We start from the raw sequence: 18,887 nt of genomic DNA, 5'->3' as shown, positions 1-18,887 counted from the left end.
TGTAATGGCCTGTGTTGATGGTTTTGAACGGCCTTGTGGAGATAGGAAAAAGCACGTGGAAGCGAGCCTGCACGTGAGTCGTGGAGCTCATGGCTAAACAAATCATCATGGGGCTGACCGGTCGTGTTGGAGAGGTTTATTTCTCTCTCTGCTTGTGATGCAGTGGGATTGCACATGGTGGTTGCACATGCTTCTCTATTTTCTCCAAAACACTTCAGAAATAATAGATAGGAACAATTTTTTCATGAACGGACTAGCCTTTCAGTTTAGTTTGGGATGTAAAACTGGGAGAAGATGAAATCTCCTTGTTGGTAAAATCTGAAAATCACTGACTTTTTGAATAAACTGTAGAAATAAAGTCAGGTGTGGGCTAATTATGAATCAAATATTGGAAAATTCCTTAAAATTTCCTTGTTTCCAAAAACATTACGTGTGTCAGATGACGAAAATCTCAGCTATGAATGCTTCTAACTCTCATTATCCATGCACAATAGACTGAAGATTGCATTGTACACACGGCCGAGGTGTCTTGTCCAACGTTGTGAAGGGGAACCCATGCGGACCAGATCTGGTATTCGGAGCTTGTTCCCCCAAATGAGGCACCCATAGTGGCCTTTTTGTTCATCCCAGCCATGATCAGGTCGTTCATCAGCCATCACGGCATTCCTTTTGTTGCTTTTTTTCATGTTATTTTATGAAAGATTTTACTGTTTGAGTGTCTGAAGCTGAGAGCCAGAGTGTGAGGACAGAGCTCCAAATCAGGCAACCCCAGAAACAGACATCATGCTTGAATAAAAACCTGGCTCTGGTTTTTTAATTTTTTTTTTATTGCAGATCAGCAATAAAATCTCAGACTTTTAGTGGCCTTGAATGCACTGCACAACGCAGCCCTCAGTGATTATGTGACAAGAGTGAGTTCAATCCCACATGGAGATGTCGTCATTCACTCAAATCTAAATCAACCTGGATATGAATTTCTGTCGATTGCACAAAGAGCAGCTGGCTGTAAAACGATTCAACACACTTTCCATTTTCTCATGTTTTTGGGCCTGATTTGTGCTTTGTCAGCTCATTTGAGAGGCTGGCGCCCTAGTTTGTACTGTACACTCCTGGCGCAACTACAAGAGGCTGTTGCATAGGACACCTAAAATGCTGATTTAACTCTTTGGTCTCACCCTTATTTCCCCGGGATTGTTTGTTTTCATCCCTAAGTAATTCTCTATACCGCTTTAAGTTAAATCTGTGAAAATGATCAGAGAGAGAGAGAGAGAGAGAGAGAGAGAGAGAGAGAGAGAATACTTTAAATATTATCCGACATTATTGACATTCTTGGAAATATTTTTGTGACTTGTTCTTTGGTGTTATATGTAAGCCTGGCCAATGTATCACCCTTCCACCAAATTTCATGAGAATCAGGCCAATAGTTTTCATGTAATCCTGCTAACAGTCATATAACTCCTCAGACAAATCGGCATGGTGGAGGTAAAAGTAAAAGAGACTTCAAACAGCTTTCTACCTTGTGTAACCTTGCTGTTACGTCAAGCTTCAAGGGTATTGTAGCGCTTTGTTTAACCGCTCGTCCACTGAGTCCCCTGTGAGCGTAGGTGACATGCACAAAGTCCTCCAGCGCTGCCTTAATCCCGTTAGACAGACCTGAAACCGGGAGCGTTGCCAGGAATCACCAGAGGAACGGGACCAGCGGTTCACAAATAGCCTTAAGTCTTGTCTAGACAGGAGAGCTAATGGATGCTAACGCCATGGAATTGCAGACGCATAATCTGACGAGTGGTTAAAGATGACAAAACCTGATGAAGGTCTATCTACTGAAGCATTGTTTTTTTTAAAATAATTTACTGCTAAGAAGGAGGTCTCTGTTTCCGGAAAGATGTTGAAAAATCATTGGTTGTCAGAATTAGCATCTTTTTTTATTGGGGGGGGGGGGGGGCGTAGCTAGCGCCCTTGGTTAAACGGGTCTTGATTTTCCTGCAAGTTCTGAGTTAAGTATTTGTTTTTAAATAGCAGATTACTTCCCTAAATTTGAGTATTGCCTCTGACAGTATGACGTCTTCCCAACCACATTTGAAAACATTTCCGCCTGCTAGCATCACACCAGCTAACTTTAGCTTGCAGCCAGTCAAAGCTAACCGGTCAATTTAGAAATAGTTTTTTGTAGAGATGACAACAACATCTAAACATCAGCTCATCAGATCATTAAATCCTTTATTTTCCTGAATCTAATCAACATAAGACTAAAAATATTAATTAAAACAATTAAAAATCAATCTCTGCAGGAGCACAGTAAGCTTACTTTTCATGATTACTGTATTAATTTCTATTGTGATGAACGCATCTTATCCCCCTTTCTTCTTCTTCTGGCACCTTGCCTTCAATTGACAACAGAATAAATTGTGTAAGATTTGATTGCTGACTTGCAGGAAACCGTTTCTGCACAAAAGTCAGTAAACTAAGAAATACATACAATTTCCTGCAGATCCTGAAAACTAATCAGCATCAAACAATGCTCGAGTTTTCTACCTTTCTTATCAATTTCATCTGCTCATCGCTGATAAAAGAACAGAAAACAAAGACATCGGACCAAGTCCGTCATGTCCCTTGTTGTTATATTTCCACATGGTGCAATATGGTGAAATCCAGTGTTTGCCCTAAAACTTTTCCTTCCCACTCGATTGAGCCTGCAGCTTTTTTTTTATTTATTTATTGCACAAAGACAGCAGGGTGCACAGCTGAAACCATCATGGCTTTTTTTTCTTTTTCTTTGTCCATGCCCTGAAACACCCCCCCCCCCCCCCCCCCCAACCCCCCCCTCCATTACTATAATAGGAGAGGAGCAAGAGGGAAGTAAATGGAAAGCCATTGTGTGAATGCTTTCTGGAATATGTCCCATGGCACACATTCAAATCACCCTAAATGGAGCATCCAATGATCTGTAACTGTGCAGAGGAGATTGCCTCAAACAGCTTCCGCCTGCCCTCTTTCATTAGGAACTTATTAAACCTGAATGGAAACTCGGAGAAAAGAAAAACGCCGCGGGCATCACTTGAATTGCGTCTAAATACCCTGTCAGTCTGTCAAGGGTAACAGTGTGGTTTTAGTGGGAATGCAAAGGATTTCAGACTACAGCATGACAACTTGCTTTAACTTGGAAATATTTCTATTAACGGCACATATGCTGGGATGAGGAGTCAAATAAATAAATATTTGCAAAAAAAAGGAGAATAGATTAATATTCCCAACCCTAATCTTTTTTTATTATTGCTTGCTTCAATTTAAAAATCTGATCTACATTGCGTGTTATTTTTTCTTTTTAAGAGGCAAAAGTAAAAGCTCTCTCGTCCCTGTCAGCTGCATTGTTAGTGTGTTGCTCAGCGTGTGTCAGGGGACAGCAGCTCAGAAGGTGAAGCGGGCAGGACAGAGGAAAGCGTGCATCGTATTACACAATGTGTGTCCTGGTGGTCCGTGCAGCGGGACAGGGATGACAGGCAGAGGCCGGCAAAGACACACGGTGCATATGGTCCCCTGACAGCTAAAGATACTGCAGTGCAGAGACAGAGGAGAGAGAAATGAGGGGGAAGGACGGAAATACAGGTGCACGCTGACACCAGTAACTCTCATTCTGTGCTGTAAAATGACTATTATTAGACGATCTCACACTGACATGATTGAATGGATATTAAGAATGCACGACTTGTTGTCTGATCGTTTTCACACGCTGGGAGGAGAGCTGTTCCCCGTTCACAGATGACAACTAGTTGTGCAGGATGATTAGGTCTGAATGCTGCAAGTGATTAATATCTCACATTTATTCACATGGAGGAGAACATTACTCTGGCTCTTTAATGTCATCTAAGTTTATTATTTGACCATGAGACATTCTACGACATGTTCAGTTTTGATAGTCTGGACTCTGGTTGTTGGTGAATGGAATCAGTTAGTGTGATGGTCACAGTGTTGATCTTATCACACACTAGAGGAGCAAAACTGTTTGATCCTGGGTCTCTCACATTTTCAAAATCTGATACGATTTTAAGGTAACACTTTACTTTACAGGTCCGCAAAAAAATTAGGTGCTAATTAGACAAACTTTTTATTTATTTATTTGAAATTAGCCCCAAATTTCATGACAACTGGGTAAAGATTAACACGTAACTTCTTTGAAATAATGCCCGAATTTAATTGTAAGCAAGTCATAATTGGTAAGTAACAGTTTTTTCCAATTTATTATCTGCTTATCTGGAAATAGCAGAATATAATTATTATATATTTATCATAATATAATATAGAATAGAATAGAATTATTATTATAATTATGTTGGGATAATTCTCCACACATTTTGTGGTGAATTGTGATTTTAATTAAACTAAATTATTTGCTAATTGTCACCTTCTTACCATGGAATTTGGGGGTAATTTCAAAGAAATTGGAAAAAACAGTTACTTACCAATTATGACTTGCTTACAATTAAACTCAGGCATTATCTCAAAGAAGTTACGTGCTAATTTTCACCCAATTGTCATTAAATTCGGGGCTATTTTCAAAGAAATAAAAGAAAAAGGTCACCTAATTATGATGAAATTTGCGGATCTGTAAAGTAAAGTGTTACCGATTTTAACAATCTTACAGTGTGGGCCAGGAATAACTAGATTTAAGACCTGAAGACACATAACCTCCTTAATCTGTGTATAAGTGGGGAAGCCTCTGAGTATATCATAAATCTGTATGAGCAGCTCTGACACATTTTCAAACAAGAGAGAACATCACAAGATGAACAGAAGTAGCTTTAATTCAGGGATATTGCTAAGTTATTGCATTATGTTCTAAGGTGTGTGAATGATGCTATTCATCCTCTGTAAGCAGATGTAAAGGAAGCATCATGTCTGTGCACATCATGTAATTGTAACCCACTTACCAGCAACAGTTTCACATCTGTATTGCTTTTCAAAGATAGCTTCTATCAAATGTTTTTTTGTGGGGAAGAAGTTGTGCGTGTAAAAACGGCAAAGCCTCACAGGAAGTAGTCTGTCAGTGTAAACCGCTCTGATTGGATTATGTAAAGTAACTTGAAGCAGGTGTTTGTCGGACCCACCCTTCAGCATCAGCATGGCAGCTTTAAAGGTGATTAACAGATCGACTACTAGACCAGTGGTTCTCAACTCGTCTAGCCTCAGGACCCACCACCAACTCCTCCCTGAAAAAAATCGCGACCCAAATTTTGATATTTTATCGACCAATCAAATTGATTTAATTAGAAAAATTGTGCAGTTTTTTGCACTGTGCAGCTTCTGTCAAATGTTTTGTACTACGATGCAAAAACATCTGACGGAAGCAATAACCTTAGAAAAAACTAACACATTTAAAAAAGCACTTCACAGAGACCAGGTTTTTTTCCAGGCACACACTGAAAAAAAGCTCTGCGACCCACTTTTAGGTCCCGACCCACCAGTTGAGAACCACTGGACTAGGCTATTTAGCGATTGTTTGATTTAAAGAAATAAACCTCATTGTGGTAATTAACAACAGTCACCAGCTAACTGTGTGAGCCTGCTCTTCCTTCTGAGCAGAATGAAGTCCGCCCCGTCCTTTCAGCCTCTTGTCTCCTTGACAGACGACGCATCTTCCAGCAGAACCTGATCTCCATTGTCAAGCAGCATCACAAGATATTCCTGTCCTCCTTGGTTCCTAGCCAGCTGTCCAAACTAAACCAGCTCCCTAAAGCCCAACAAGAGGCTACTTTGTTCTTGAAAATTGTGAAATTTGAAGTAGTTTCTTGGAAAATAGTCGAAACATTTGATGACAATGTGATTTAATCAAACAGCTCTGCATCAGCATGTAGATGGTTAATTAAAGCTGGAGAACATATCAACAACAGTCAAGCAGTAATACATTCAACACCATTAGTAACAATAGCCCGTGTGCACAATATGCAATTTAAAGCAGAGGCACTGGGTCATTACACATTAATGATAATTGGTGTGAGCACAGTTTGGTTTGCAGCCAATTTATTAATAGTTTATGGTCTGTTAGCGTGTCACCCACTGGATTTAATTCATTTCAGTCCAACAGGAATGTGAGTGTGACTCCTGTGGGGGCCCCCCCGGTTATAACTCGCCCACAGGCAGAAATCAGGGCAGCGCTGGGAACACGAGTCAGTCTTTCGCTCCGTGCAGAGAAACAAACATCAAGCTCATGTTTTCAGCCCCAGAAGTAGGTTGCTCTCCTCTAATCTGCCCGGTAACAGTTCTGCAGTGTGCATTTGTATGTTCCAGTAGTGCGCGAGTGTGTGTGTGTGTGTGTGCGTTTCAGGGTTTTAGTTGTGTGTGCAAGCATGCATAAGTGTGCATGTTTGCATGTGCAGCCAACAGTGAGTGGGCTGAGCGGGAGCGGAGGCGGAGGAAGAGTGGTGAAGAGTAGGAGGAGAAGGCCAGTGGTAAAAAAGCTTCAGCATGAAGCTAAAGATAGCTCAGAGCTCGCAGGCACTCACTGAAGCTTAGCTCTCTCTCTGTCAAGGTTACACACACACAGACACACACATTCAATGAGGGACCACAGCGAGGGCCTCAGAGTGCACAAGAAGCCCCTTTCAGTAAAAAGTACTAAGAACAAACCTAAGCAGATACTCAAGCGTACATGCAGGGGATAGTGTGTACAATATGGCCCACAATGCATCAGAGGGATATTTAAATAAATGATGGAAATGTGCAGCGTAATTATTTAAGATACACAGCAGTGTTGAATATTCTGCAGTATTGTATAAAACATGGACGTACTCTCAGTGACATCCCCTTGTTTTATTGTGTGTGTGTGTGTGTGTGTGTGTGTGTGTTAAATGCTGTCCTGACATTGTCGGCTATAGCTCGCTTCCTGCTTTCGTCTCACCTTTCCACTTTGAGCCGTGCACACACCCCTTGAATCATGTTGCGGTTTGCCAGGTGGTTGGGGACAGAGGGGATCACATTTTGTGAAGCTGAGGGTTGTATGTCTGTGCATCATCATTCTAGGATGGTCCGGAAACTTTGGTATAACACGCAGAGCATATCGATTTTTGCACATGGATTACTTGAAATAAAGTTGTTGTGCCGTGAAAATCACAGCGCCGTCCTGTGAGAAATAACAACATGGGAGGAGGAGGGGGCGGGGCTGGAAATAATGGAGAAACTCGGGAGTGTTATTCACCAAAAGTAAACTTGTGAAGTTCCCCTCTCATGTAATCATTTTTATCTTTTCACTGATTGCCTGTCTGCATATTGTCTCATTAAGATTCATGCCGACTTGACTGAGTGTTCACTTAGAGAACGTTTTCCTACATGAGCGTGGAAACACATGTTTTGGTTTCGCCACAACATCCCCGCAAACCGTCTCCCCCCCCCTTGCTTTGATTTATGACGCTGCCGGAGTGAACAATATGGTCGACAGAACGAGGAAGCTTTCAATTTCACCTTCAAACTAAACGTGACACAAGAGCGTCAGTCAACCGTGTTTGCAACTTGAGATTTCTCAGGATTTTTAGGACTAAATCTTGGTGGCCTGACTACTTCCTGGAGATGAGCCAGAGACTTGGGAAGCTTAGTTTCCTGTAAGAAAAGATTTCCTGGGAGCAGTCATGTATTCCCTGTAAGAAGATACGCCGTGATTAGAGCGTAATTGGTCACATTTGACACGCCGATCCTGCCGAACGTGGGCATGAGGTTGCAAATTAAACCCAGATTGCATGATCAGCGGCGGTGACACGCTGATCTACTTCCCTTCAGCAACGCGTCGATCCGTCTCCCTTACTCCTTCCAGCTCCCGTAACAGCTTCAAGTCTAAAAATAGAGCTGATCTAATGGACGTAGAGCTCAATCAAACAGGCCAGTTAAAGCCTCGGTGGAAATCTGTTGAGTGGATTTGTAGTTTTTTCCATGATGTTGGCGGCCTCAGCTTTTGTTAGAAAGTGTATCAAAGGCTTATATACGGTAGACGAGGTGATAAGCTTCAGTTTATTTTCTACACAACATGATTTATAACAGATATTGGGGCGTTTAGAACAATAATGACCATTTTATGTGTAATGGGATGTAGCTTCTAGGTTCTTTCTGCTCGTTCTCATCCTGTTTCTGAACTCCTTACACAGAAACGGCAGGAGTCTAAAGAACTGTAATCTGTTCTCCAGAACATTTCCAGACGTAGCTCAGAGTTCAAGAGGGGCGCAAGTGTGAATGCAAACGGCCAAATCTGTTCACCGATGAGCAGACATTTTTCCTGCCAGCCTCCGAGTCGAATGTCCGTTTCATTTTCAAACCTTTATTTATTCTCGAAAAGACACTGAGGTTTCCCTCATTTCCAACGCCGTCGAGATTACAGGCACAGTAAAACAAGCAAAAACACATCAAACACTCAGAATCTGTGACAAAAACCACTGATATCATTTAAAGCAGTTACAATTTGAAACAAAGTTGTTCGAAATCAAATTCAGTACCAAGTACAGTCAATTATGTCTCAAATTTAACTCAACATATACCAGTGATCTAATATTATTATAGACACATTTCTGCATGGTTTCATGATTTCATGGCAGATTTTGTCGTGTTTTCTTCATGTTTGGGTGCTGGTGGCGCAGTGGTTAGTGCGCGCGTCCCATATATGGAGGCTATAGTCCTCAACGCGGGCGGCCCAGGTTCGAATCCAACCTGGTGCTCCTTTCCCGCATGTCATTCCCCTCTCTCCCTGATTTCCATTTCTATCCACTGTCCTATCTCTTCAATAAAGGCACAAAAAGCCAAAAAAATAAAATCATATTAAATGTTTTCTTCATGTTTCCAATTAATTGATATGTAAATATTTGACCTGAGGGCCACTATCACATGTTGATAGTGGGCCCATATCCACCAGTTGCCCACCCCTGCTTTAGAGTATAGGCCAAATGTGGAAAAAAATTCCCCATCCTTTACCTGACCCTCTGCTTCTTGGCTGGGCGGAGCTTCAGAGCAAATACGGGTCAGCCGGCTCACCTGTGGCAAATATTCATTGGAGTTTGCTGGCAGCATGTGGATACCCTATTTCCAATTTCCAAACTGTGTGTTTGATACACAAGTTTCTTTTAAACTAAAATACATTCTTAGAAAGTAGTCCATCATTTATTTCTTTATTGATCTAGTTGTAGTTGTGAATATATTTATTCAAAGATGAACAGAAAGGTTGAAGGCCTTAAACTGAATAATCAAGTCAAGCCGCAGTTTTGCACATTTTGCCTTTGCAGGAACGACACAAAAGGAGATATTACAAAGTCAATTGTTTCTTTAAAGTGATACATACTGAAAACACCACCTCTAGCTGACATGTGTTCAGATATATAAAAAAGACATTTTCTCACATCCAGTCGCAGCAGGTCATGTATTTGTGGATTTACACGTTCCTGTGTATAACTAGATTATCTCCGGGCTGCTGCTCAATGTGAAAACAATCCAGTGGTTGTTCTATGACATTGCTAGGTCACATATATTACATAATCGCTTCTGAGCTGTCCCGATCCAATGAAGCATAAAAAAATAAAAAAAAAATAAAAAAATAAAAAAGATTGTTCAACAAGTCGTGACATAACGCTCACATGGGATTATATTATATATGAGTTTCATGTCACGCGTTGTGGATTTTCTTCTTGGACTTTGCCTTCTCCGAACCGCAAAGTGATTAAGGTCAGCTCTTTATTTCCCTCTTTTCTTCGTATTGACACAGATTACCTGAAACAACAAGAGAGCGGCGGTGGCTATCACATTATCGCCCCGCTGTTGGAATAACATTGAGCCTAGCGACGGGTTTGACAAAGAGGCTGTCGTCAGTCCAAACAAATGGAGCGGCTGTAAATCACACCGGAGAACGTGGAAGAAGTCCTTTCCTCAAACATGTCACACATGCCTCTTTCAGACCAACTTGTGTCAGAGAGCGTTTGTTTGAGACGGTGAATGTTATCACTTCAAACAGATGTTAATGGGTTAAACACAATCCACTGTAAGCTTCTTCAGGGGCGGCTTTCTTTTCATCATTTGTACAACTTTATTTCCAGTGATTTATTGCAGAATTAGAGCAGGTGATGAAGCCGTATAAAAGCGGGACAATCCCAATAAAGTCATACACTGCAAGGAAGCTGCTCTATATCAGCGTTATATGGAGGACATTACTAAATAATGCATTCATATGCCTTAATATATAAGATTAATAATTTAGATGATTGGATGGGAATGAGGCAAGAAGGGTAATGTGGTTGCACAGACTTCCTCAAATAGTGTGAACATAGAGAAATGTAGAGGGAAGCTTTGATGTAAAGGGGAACGATTAAAACATTTTATTATTTATGAACTGAAAGAAAGGGATGGGGGGGGGGGGGGGGGAATGTCCAGCTGCAGGACGTCTAAAAACTGTGTTGGTGAAAGACATCCTGCAAAGTGAAGTGAGGGGATGCGACGTTTATGTGTTTTGGAAGGATAATTTCCAAATCTAGCTTATTGTCGTGCTTTGTTGGTTCAAAGTTTCAAACGTTAGCTTTGTAAAAACTCAGAATTGAGCCCCTATGTGGAGGAAAACTTTTGAGTTTAAGCACAAACGAGAGTCATCAGGGTGAAACGATCTGAGGGCTTTTTCCTGACACTGCTTGTTTCATGCTAAAGAACAAAGAGTCTTTAAGAGGAGGAAATGTACAGAAGAGAACGTACAGACTTGGGAAACCACTACAGGCATCACTGTAGGCCAAAGACGAACAGAAATGTCATCCTCCTTACTGAATGTTGAACAGCTCGCAATATTTTTTCCTTTGATACCTTCTCCAAATTTAAGGCCTTTTTCATTTTTGCACCTCTCAATATGTTCATACCTGTCAACATTAAGATGTAAAAAAAAAGAGGGACATGTGACCTTAACCCAGCGACCCATTCCTCATATAACCCCCAAACCGCAGATTGATAAATTAAATAAACCGATGACTTTTAATTAGTCTTAACTTCTCCTTTTGTGACCTCAGATAGGCTGCACATGTTAAACATAGCGATGCTGCAGGTTCCCCTCTTTGCCGTCACGTTTTTTTGTGTGTGCATGGCAGAGTTAGCATGTTTGCTAGCGTCATGTTTCTCTACGCTGGAGTCGGCTCTACATACCGTAGGAAACGTGTTCAACATGTGTGCACTTCAGCTCTTGGGAGGAGGGGACAGGGGACGGGGGAAGCAGCTCTCTTAAATGTTTTGTATTTGGACTGCAGTACCCGTTTTAACCACTAAGTGTCAGAGTTACATATTGCTCCTTTAAAGTTTACGCTAGATGTGTCAGAAAACGTGTAGTATTCTAATACAGCTAGCGGCAAGAAAGGGAAAAAGTGTATATGTCAAGTTTATACAAAGTGTTTCTTTAAGTGTGTTAGTTCATGCACCCCATGTATGAAGGCTACCGTCTTCAAAAAGAGGGCAGTTCTGGTTCGAATTGCACCTGTGGCTCTCTCTCTCCCTGATTTTGAGACTCTATTCACTGTCAAGCTCTCAATCAAAGCATAAAAATCCCAAAAATTAAAAAATCTACATGTCAAACCTACAAAGTCTTTCCAGTAATGTAAAGATTGAACACGTAGAAAACAACTTGAAGCTCATATCTTGAACATTTATTTCAGTGAAGAGCTCATCTTAACTATATCCAGTATGGGAAAAAACACAGGCAAAATATGACTGGATGACCGAGCACAGCTTCACATTCACGAGTCACATCAGAAATGAGCAGACTGCCCAGACTGAAAGTGAACTCCCCCCTGAAAGAAAAACACCACGAGATCACGACCTTTCCTCTCAACGCTGAGATTAACGTTCTCTCGGAGTGACCACCCAGAAGAGGCGTGAGTGTTTATCATCATCACACTCCAGCCTACAGATAAGATATGCAAATTTAGACACAATTAAAAATGTACACAAAAAAAAAAACACCACATGTATGCAAACGTTGTAAAACTTCACATTTCTTTGCACTCATCCCGAGGCGTCAGCATTCCCATTACAATCCTCTCCTCAAGTTTAATCAAGGTGGCCGGTCAGGCAGATGGATATATCAATCACACCTCACTGTTGTCCCTACATAGAAACTTCTTTTGTTGCATCTCCTCCGACATGAGACAAATAACCATCTCCTGACCTGCTACAAAAGCTCGTGGTTAAAGCCGGACCGAGCGGTGGTCAGTGCGAATAAAAGGAAAGTCAGATTGATTGAGACGCACCGATTCTGCGATGAAAAGAGCCGAGGGCTAAAAGGCACCACGTGCAGATATGCATTACAATGGAGGGAGCATGTAGAGAGGCAGCTCTCAGTGATAGAGTACAGCACATGCAGAGACCATCTGGAGGATTCAACAAAAGGATGCTGTTGGGGAAGAAAACCTGCGCTTAGATTGAAGAAAAATGACTTTGGTTTCTGATTCAGCGAGAGAGCCTTCTTCTTGAAGGAATACTAAAAGACCATAAAAGGTTTTTTTATATTTCTCCTGAACAATGTGGTCGTAAATAGTTCTGGAGCTCCAACACAAACCTAGAAATCAATAGATCAATCAATAGACCTGGAAGTGATGTGTTTTACTTCACACCATCACCAGAAGAATCTCCTGATCTGGTGTTTTTCAGACAGTCATTTTCAAAGTTGAACACCGTCCTTTTTGACTTTTGAGTTTAAGCACAAACGAGAGTCATCAGGGTGAAAATCATGATAAAGATCTGAGGGCTTTTTCCTTACACTGCGTGTTTCATGCTAAAGAACAAAGAGTCTTTAAGAGGAGGAAATGTACAGAAGAGAACGTACAGGCATCACTGTAGGCCAAAGATTAACAGAAATGTCATCCTCCTTACTGTATGTTGAACATCTCACAATATTTCTTCCTTTTAAACTCTCTTCAAATTTAAGGCCTTTTTTCATTTTTGCACCTCTCAATATGTTCATACCTGTCGACATTAAGAGGTAAAAAAAAGAGGGATATGTGGCCTCCTTGTATTGTAAATGTGTGTCGACTTAAAAAGGCCAAACCTTTTTATGCATGTTTCACCCACACACGCTGAGGAGAAGTCGCACTCTTTGGATTGAAATGCAAATGTATCAGCCCACTGGTTGGGCACGAGCCAGGGAATATCCCACATTAAAATGTATATGCATATTAAAATGATCTATTCACATGTTGACAGTGGGCCCACATTCAGTTTTTTCCTGCCAAACCGTGCAGCTCATGAAGACGCAAACAAAACCATTTTCCCCAACCAAAGCTGATTTCGGCCCTCAGGGAGAGTCTCTTTGGCATGCTTCTCTTTCTGTAGATCTTTTATAATTGCCTTACCATAAATGTGCAGGAAAAAAACAACAACTGCATGATCCTCCCATACAAACTATAAATTGGTATTAAAGCAAGTGTCCAATAAGCCGTATAATCCGTCATTCCTTTATTATATCAACCAATTTAAAGACAGATAATCCAAAGATTTACAGGTGGGACTCAGATGTCGTTGCCGTAATCAGCCAATCGAAGACCCCATGCAGATTTTTTATATGAAGATACCAAAGCTAATATCAGATATTAGTCACTTTAAACAGATTTGAGCGAGCGGTGCAATCCCACCTCCTGTCACAGAGAGCTGATTTGCAGACGGACTCAGGTGGCGGAGATCCAATTATCAGCGCGTGCAGCATCATGATGCAGAACGAGGAAGGGGGCAACTGTCAATAAAAATGCTTCTAAATCAATGTTAAGTCATGACTTCTCTAAGCCAGATGGGGCTCGTGGTGGCCTCTGTTGCTGAATCCTCCCCCCCCCACAGTTTATGAATGCTGCATTTTAATGTTACATTATTGCTGCACTGCCTGCTGCTGTCCATTGTTTTTGAACGGGCAATAAAACTGAACTGATTAGCTAGAATAAAATGCCAATTGTCCCAGCTGTAAGATACAAAAAGGGCCATTCATAAAACAAATGCCATTTGTAGCTGTGTTAATGTTTAGCAAATGCAGAACTCTGTGCAAGATGCTTAGACCACGAAGCAAAACTACATTTATTTAAAGAGTTTGCTTGTTATCTCAATACATCTGTGTAAAAGAGCATTAGCTGTTAGCTTTTGATGAAGTTCAAAACAAATACCAATGATGTTTGAAAAAAAAACCAACGACTTGATTTTACGCACAGACCAAAGCAGCTTTTCATGTTTCACTGGGAAAAGGTGATTTTTACATTTTAAATAAGCCGTCACTGACAATTTCCCTTGCTGTAACAAGCTAGGGGTCAGTTTCAATGCTGTCTCTGGTTTACATTTGAATTCTTCTATCTTACTGGTAATGTCAATCTGTCTGTGTAGAGAAGCATTAGCCTTTAGCTATCGATGTTAGACTTTCCATTCCTGTATTGAATTATTTTTTTTTGTGTTGATACAAACAGTGTTAGATTTTTGTACACACAAAAGAAAATTGTCACATTGCAATGTCAGAAATTATTGTTGAAATAAATTCCCTGGCAGATTTCAGTGGGACCTAATGGGGGATTCCTTGGCTCTTGCAGCAGGTTTCAAGTGGACACTTAAGGAACTGCAGTTTGTGGTGCATCTGCATTGGCTTCTTTTTTAACAGCTGAGGTTGACGCTTGGTTGTTTGTTTATGCTGTGCTAGCTTCCTGATCCTTGAACCTAGAGATTCATATACAGCGAGTAATTACTACACTGTGGCTTAACCTGTTTTTAACATGATATGATGTAAAAAAAAACAACTTCCTTTTAGTAGGCTAACTAAGTAGCAAGACAATCAATTTGGGTTTAAGCAGATAAATACATTGTTTGACCGATTTCTTACATTTTAATCCTGAGATTTTGGATTTGTAAAGAATAAATAAATTATAGTTATGTTGAGAGAGCCAAAACTTATATTTTCAAGAATTATGATGAAACAGTTATTATGCTAATGATGGATCCAGCTAAGTTTCAATGGCTCTATTGGAAAATCAATTTGTAGGAATGTAAGAAATAAGAATAGAAAGAGTTGGAAACACTTTACAGCTGCTCACTGCTTGAAATGAAAGTGTGTCTGGTCGAGAAATTAAACAGTTTAATGTTCAATCCATTTAAAAACCATTGCAAAAGCATTGCTGGCCTGCAATACAATGGACGAACACAGTGCACAAATATTCACACATACACACACACACACAGGTGTATGCACAACAGGGAGCTCAAATTTTGTACCACAAGATCTGTTGTTGCCATGGTATTGCATTGCATCTCCTGATGTTACCATGGAAACGTAAAAAAAAATGATGACTGGCATATAGGGCTTTTAAGTGAAGTGGGTCAAGACTCATCAGAGTCATCATGTCGAGGCATTTATCAGTACAGTCCTGTATCAGGTTAAAACAAGTCAGCTGACCCTGACCTGGATGGATCTGCAAAACAAACAAACAAACAAACAAACAAACAAACAATTGGCTTGTTGGGTTAATGTATGCTGTTCTCAAAAGTATGTCATCTTCCAGGTCCAGTTAAATAACATGCAAACACTGCATCCATTTGAAAATCCTGTAGGGAAGACAAGTTATGCACAGAGCACTGTGAGCAACAAAAGTGATTCTAAGCATCACGACAAAGGGCAACAAAAAACATTAAAAAGGACTATTAAAAATGATTTACACATGCCATTAAAAAGCAGAAAGAAGATCAAATAAAAACAGCTCAACAGAAACTTTATAGTCAAAAAATGTGCAGAGTGCAGTGTAATGTAATCAAAACAGTTTTTGGGAGACATTTATTACAATAAATGATGAAAAAGCAGCTTTAAACAAGAGGGGTCTTCAGCGAGAGAGCGGTTCAGCTCACCTGCAAAGTATTCAACTCATTTTAAAACACACATTTCCAGAAATGAATCCATGGAATAAAATATGAACCAAATATTTGTAGAGGAAATGTCGTACAGTACAACCCATTTTTTAATCAGCAGTGGTTAGCATGCATCACCTCTCATGTTGTGTTCACTGGTTGAGATGAATCTGTGGCGTGCCTGCTGGCTGAACATGACTGACTGCACCTGAATTGTTGTGACTCATTAACCTACTTTATGGACCTGTGAAAAGGGGTTACAGATGGGAACAGCTTTGACTCCCCCCGCCCCCAACTCTTTTGTATAGCCACTTGAATTAAACTCAGAATGATAACAACTCATTTCCTACTTACTTTTTATTTTAACTGTTTAAACTATCAAATACATTTTCTACTTTTAATAAGCCTCTCTTATCCTCACTAAAATCACAGTTTCATGTGTTTAATTGTGGCACAGATCTGATCATTTCATAGAAACGTGGCTCCATCTTGTGGTTGTTGCAATCACAACAAGTACCGATGGCAACGACCAGTTTTCTGCATACGAAACATCAATTTTTTTCTTTAACCGTTGCTTAACTAAGAAGACTTTAAAGATTTAAATCTCTTCTTCCTTAAAAGTAAGCCTGGAAATTCATCACAAAAAAAGACGGAAAATATGGACAACAGAACCGAGGGGAAACCTCCAGTGTTGAGAAATGAAGCCTGTAAGTGGGAGTGCAAAAATCCTGCAGTTCACAGAGTGTCCACTTGAGGCTGGCAGCAGACACCCCAGAGGTCACATACACACCCAGTCAAAAATTAAAGTTTTAACTTTTTTTTGTAACATGTCTCGTTTTAATGTTTTAAAACTGTTCCAAAAACTTTAGGTAACATGTATTTTGTCCATGAACCCGTTTAGAATGTGCTGTTAGAGTTTAAGACATTTATGTGTAGAAATGTTTATTTTAATTTACGAGTTAGTTTCAGTTTGTTTACATGCCGAGCTAATGCTAGTTAGCTTACCAGTGAGCTGCTTCCTCCTGGCCGTAATGCTCACGTTAATGTTCCTGTGTGCCTGTTTTTGTGTTATACAGATGTGAGTCCTTGCAGTTGCATATCAATGCTGATTGTGTGCTTTTGATTATACACCAGGTAGGCACGGTTGAATTAGTTTTACATAAAAAGTGAACTGTAAATCCATGTTGTTTGTGATAATTGTAAAAAGCTATAAATTGCACTTCATTGATGGTTACGTGTTAAAATGATTTTGGTATGTTTATACACAGAGAAAAATTGAAAATGCTCTTATTTGGTACTCAAAGACAATGTAAAATTCCACTATACGATCACTTGTGCTAAAAAAAAAATGTTTTTAATTGATATGATTTCATGATGTTATGTAAAGGAATCTCTCCTGAGCTGAAGATGTGAGTCCTTGCAGTTGCATATCAACGCTGATTGTGTACTTTTGATTATACACCAGAGTGAAAAGGAAAGAGATCCAGAGTGAGAGCAACTCCAGCTGATTGTGGCGTTCTTCCTGCACCATAAACATCCGAGACAGACACACACCCTCCATTGTCCAGCAGAGTAACACAACCGGTTAATGAGGTTTATTACCAGGAAATGCAGAGTGTGAAAGACGGAAAGACACACGAGGGCACCGCTGATAATTGACTGTAAGCCAATTTGTTCAACAAACTCCAAAGAAAGTGTATTTCTGAGAATGTATTCCACCTGCGTAAAACCCACTCTCATCGTTTGATTTTGAATGTTGGTTTGTTGTTGTCGAAAAGACCAAATTTGCCGTTATACTGTGCATAAAACTTGTGTTTTCAGTGTTACATTAATGTGACATAAATGAGTCTTTCTATGTGCAGCAACATAAGGCTGAATAAATCTCTGACTAAAGGCCTGTGCTGACATCTAGTGGTGGCCAGAGTGAATACATCAATGTGGGATGTAATCATTTAATAGCCTATTTTTAAAAAAAAATCTAGAGTCATCTTGAACCTACAAACACCCCATGCATTGTACTCAGTGGTGATTCTAGATTCTAACGGGGCCCTAAGCAAAAATTAATTGGGGGGCCCCTCCAACCAGCGTTCATCACCATTATGTCTGCCAGAGCCCCAACGCTTACTCGTCTTCTGCCTTTTTCCTTCTCTTTTTTCACTCCCACACGGACAATTCCCCTTAATTTTCCTTCAATTTAATTGACAAACATTATTTTTCACATAGCAAAACATATGCATGTTATGTTTAGCAGGGCATGGAGAGTGAGTATTTAAAAAAATGAACCCTTATTTAAGGGTTTATTAAACACCTTGACTGCTTTAGTCACCGCATTACCTAATTTTCCAGATGTACTGTATGCCCAATTAGAAAACCAAAAGACCACTTGTTGGAGTCTAAGCAAAAATAAATAAATCAGCCAGACTGAAAACTAAACTCAATGTTTAAAATGATCTACTAACAGCTGATCTGTAAAGCAGTGACTCGACAAACTTTGCTTCCTGTTTTTGTTATGATTATGAAACCTTTCCAAATGGCACTGAAGGATTGAGTTTTAGGATGTTAGGAGCAGCACTTGAAGGCAGCACTCTCCCCTCTTGTTGGAGTGTGTCACTATACTGTCCTCCTCGGGTCCAGCTCCAGTGTCTCCTGAGTGTCTGCTGACTGCCTGTGGGGTGTGTCTGCTGGAGATAGTGGAGGCGAGAGGAGCCGCTGTTAAGTTAGCCACAGTCAGACAGAATCATCCAGGAAGTTGAACCATTTTATCTTTAAAATAAAAGCATCAGCTAGTGTTGATTCATTTAAATGCGCAACAAAGAAAAACAGACTTTGATGTAATGAAATAAAGCAGAGATGAGACTGGAAAAAATATATAAAATATTGCATAGATATTGCATAGCTATAACATTTGAATAATGTGCTTTATCAGGATCGTTTGGACCATAAATTAGTCCATTTCCTAACAGCTTTTTAACTCTCACATTTCTTATTTCTCTAATTGTTTTATACTGCTAATTTAACCTTTATTTTTACTATAG

Source organism: Labrus mixtus, chromosome 21, assembly GCF_963584025.1.
Source record: "Labrus mixtus chromosome 21, fLabMix1.1, whole genome shotgun sequence".
Lineage (NCBI taxonomy): Eukaryota > Metazoa > Chordata > Actinopteri > Labriformes > Labridae > Labrus > Labrus mixtus.
This window is presented reverse-complemented; position numbering follows the sequence as displayed.